Genomic DNA, 4246 nt, shown 5'->3' on the forward strand with positions numbered 1-4246 from the left:
ATATATATATATATATATATGTACACATACACACATATGTATGTATCTACCACACAGCTCAGCTATACCACTCTTGCGCATCTTTTCTAATGACTCTCAATCCTACCACAGACACACCTACTCATCCAGGTTTGTTGCTGCTCTCTTCACAACAGCCATCGATCAACAGGTGAGTGAATTTTTAAAAACAAAATTAGAACACTTACACAACGAAACATGATTTAGCTATTCAGAAAAAACAAAATTATGAAATTTCTGGGTGAATGGAGCTGGAAACAATCCTTCTAAGGTAATCCAGAGCCATAAAGTTGCAGATTTTTCTCTTATTTGTGGATTTTAACTTTGAATCTTCAGATATTATGGGTTCCTTTTGGAGTAGCATGGAGGCCAGGAGATAAGTGATGAACCCTGGAGAGGGTGCCAAGAGAGGAGAAGGAGAATACAGCGGTCTAAAGGGATACAGGAGAATAATGGAGCAAGAATTGGTAAATGAGTAGGAAATGGGGTCACAGGACAGAGGAAGGAATGTGGGGATGGGATAAGGAACACTAAAGGTATTTGAAAAGGCTGCGTGGAAACCCAAGATGGTAGATGTTTCATGAAATACACACATAAACACATCTAGAAATTTAAAATGTTATACATAAATTTGATCTCACGCTTATTCAGAATCGGAAAAGGTTGATTTCAGAAGAGTTGGTAGTAGAGCTGTGGTTTAGGGTAGGGAATGAAGAGAGCTTAGTCAAGTGATGAGTTACAGTTAGATGCAGGGATTTTATTGTGTGGTAAGGTGCCTATGTATCACTATTATTATTGTCAATAGTATATTTCAAAAGAGCCAGAAGAAAAGATTTTGAATAGTCTTACCACAAAGAAATCACAAACATTTAAATTGATATACATGCTAATTACCCCAGTTTGAGCAGGGCACAAAATGTAGTGCATGCACAACTGCTATGTGTGAATGAAAATGATTAAGAACAAGCTATCTTTAGAAACAACATAAGAATTAAATTTGCAACTTGCACAATTAACAAAATGTGAAAAATGATCCTCTTTGAAAGGCTCTTATTCTTTACAAGTGCTTCTTGTTTCCAGAAATAAACCCATCTTTAGTGGGCTAAGGATGTAGACCACTTAGGAAAGTGTTTACCTAGCATGCTTAAAAGTTGTAATTTCCTTTGTTCCCTAGCTCCACCTAGACTGAGCTTGGTAACACATACCTGTAATTGTAGCAGCTGGGGGTGGAGGTAAGAGGATGTGAAGTCCAAGACCATCTTCTGCTACATAGAGAGTCTGAGACCAGTGTGGCCTCATGAGGTCCTGTCTCAAAACAACACTACTAATGAACACTTGGAGTTGGAAATAGGAGAATCACAAATTGACTGCCAGCCTTGTTAATATAGTGAGCTCTAGAATCATGTGAAGTACATTTAAAAACATTATAGCTATGAAATATTCCAAACGAAGATCACTACGTTATTCTGATAAGTGAAAGTTAGATGCTCTGCATCATGTTTAAGAAGTATGAAAGGTTTTAAAGACATATTATGTCTAGCCTCTCCATTAGAAGATTTGTTATCACTAAAATGTAGAGCAGGAAGTGCACAGAACTAGACAGAGATGGGTCTATCATGATACTGCAAGACCATCATACGCCAAGACCTAACACCGACTTCAGGTTCCTAGAATCAATCAATGATGTACACAGAAATGTTTGTATGTAATGTTCATTTTAATTATCATTATAATAATAATCATGTAAAACCAAAACATAAATCATTTCTAATCAATGATGGATTGAATAAATTCTACCAGAAATATAAGATAGACATGATTAAAATCCCAGTTCAGTGATTCAGAGAATGTATGTGTGTGTGACACACACACACACACACACACACACACACACTCAACCCATGGTGTTTACAGATTCCATATCCACTGGGGATTGAACATATTAAAAACAATTGCAACTGTACTAAACATATACATGTGTTTCCTAATCCATATTTCCTAAACAGCATAGTATAAAAATTACCGACATAGCTCTTTCATTGTACTAGATATTAGAATCAATCCAGAGGCAATGTAAAGTAGATAGGTAAGTGTGTGTAGATTCTTGAAAATGCCATCTACTTCAGGACTTGAACATCTGGGGATTTTGGCATCCATTAGAGAGCCTGGTTCTAATACCCCTGATAGTGAAGAAGGCTGTAACTATTTCATGCAAAAAAAAAAAAAATCACAGAAAAAAATTTAGAAGATATACATTAGATCTTAATGGTGTGTGCTAGAACATAGCTTAGTTATAGAACAATTGCCTGTGATCTGTGAGGCTCTGTATTTGAGCATTAGTTTTGAAAAAACTTAGTGGTAGTTAGTGTTGATTGCCAGAATTAGTAGTTATTTTAAAACATTTTTTAAATTAATCAATTTATTTTTATTTGTTCAGTTTACATTCCGATCACAGCCCACCCTCCTGGTCCCCCCCTTCACAATCCTCCCTCAACCCCTCCCTTTCATCTCTGAGAGTGTTGAGGCCCCCCATGGGTATCCCAACACCCTGGCACATCAAGTCTCTTGAAGCTGGGCACATTTTTTTTTCCCATGGAGGTCAGAAAAGGCAGGCTAGCTAGAAGGCAGCCCAAAGACTGGCAACAACTTTTTGGATAGCCCTCATTCTAGTTGTTTGGGACCCACATGAAAACTAAGCTGCATATATACTACATACGTTTGGAGAAGCTTATATCCAGCCTATGCATGCTCTTTAAGTCATGGTTCAGTCTCTGAGAGCATCAAAGGCCCAGGTTAGATGACACAATTGGTTTTCCTGTGAAGTTCCTATCCCCTTTGGGGTCTGCAATCCTTCCCTCAACACTTCCATAAGAGTCCTCAAGCTTCATCCATTGTTTGGCTGTGAGACTCTATGTCAGTTTGAGTAAGCTGCGAAGTGAATCCTCTTAGAAGATAGCCATGCTAGACTCCTGGCTGCAAGCATAAAGAGTATCATTAATAGTGTCAGGGATTGGTGCTTGCACATGGGATGGGTCTCTGGTTGGGCTGGTTATTGCTTAGCCATTCCTTCAGTCTCTGCTTCATCTACTGTCTTCATATTTCTTTTTTAAAATATAGATTAATTTATTTTTTACACTCCATATTCCATTCCCCACTCCACCCCCATCTACCCTCTGACTGCTCCACATCTCACACCTCCTTCCCACTCTCCTGTCTCTACGTGGATGCCCTCACTCCACCTGACCTCTAAACTCCCTGGGGCCTCCAGTCTCTTAAGAGTTAGGTACATCATTTCTGAATGAACACAGACCCGGAAGTCCTCTACTATATGTGTGTTGGGGGCCTCATATCAGCTGGTGCCTGCTGTCTGTTTGGTGGTCCAATGTTTGAGATATCTCAGGGGTCTAGATTAATTGAGACTGCTGGTTCTCCTACAAGTTTGCCCTTCTCTTCAGCTTCTTTCAGCCTTCCCTAATTCAACAACAGGGGTCAGCAGCTTCTGTGCATTGGTTGGGTGCATATATCTGCATCTAAAAATGAGAACATCCTGAGTTTTGCAGGCAAATAGATGGAACTAGAAAATACCATCCTGAGTGAGGTACTCACTAATTCAGACACAAAAGGATGTGTATAGTATGTACTCACTAATAAGAAGATATTAGTCAAAAAAAAAAAAAGTACAGAATACCCAAGATACAGTCCACAGAACTCAAAAAGGTCAACAAGCTGAAGTGCCCAAGTGAAGATGCCTCAGTCCCACTTGGGAGAGAGAAGAAAGCAACCACAAGTGGGGAGGGAGGGAGGGACCTGGGAAGGAAAGTGGACAGGGAGAGAGGTAGTGGCGGGGAAAGGGGAACCTGATCTGGAATTGGATGAGGGAAAAGGATTGAAGCCCTGAGGGCCAGCAGAAAGAATGGAAACAGGCAACCTCAGCAGATAGGAGGTTGGGGGGACCCTCCAGAATGCACCAGAGACCTGGGAGGTGAGAGACTCTCGGGAATCAAAGGAAGGGATCTTAGATAAAAATGTCCAACAGTAAGGAGAGGGAACTTATAGAGCCTACCTCTATACCAGCAGGAAGACAGGACATCAAATGAGGGATGGGGTTCCCATCTTACAGTCACATCTCTGACCCATAATTGCTCCTGTCTGAAAGAATTACAGGGATGGAAATGGAGAGGAGCCTGAGGAAAAGAAAGTCCAGTGATAGGCCCAAAGCAGGGATCCA

General features: G+C 40.3%; 1 protein-coding gene across 2 annotated transcripts in view; it reads right to left on the bottom strand.

Annotated features, from left to right (window-relative positions):
• Mc2r (melanocortin 2 receptor) overlaps positions 1–1291 on the bottom strand; it is a 6755-nt gene extending 5464 nt beyond the window's left edge. For both annotated transcript variants that reach the window (XM_031366333.1, XM_031366334.1), the window contains exon 1: positions 1224–1291. The gene's annotated coding sequence lies outside the window, so the exon portion shown is untranslated. The remainder of the gene's footprint in view (positions 1–1223) is intronic.
• Positions 1292–4246: the final 2955 nt, after the last annotated feature.

This window comes from Mastomys coucha, unplaced genomic scaffold (assembly GCF_008632895.1).
Source record: "Mastomys coucha isolate ucsf_1 unplaced genomic scaffold, UCSF_Mcou_1 pScaffold13, whole genome shotgun sequence".
Taxonomy (NCBI): domain Eukaryota; kingdom Metazoa; phylum Chordata; class Mammalia; order Rodentia; family Muridae; genus Mastomys; species Mastomys coucha.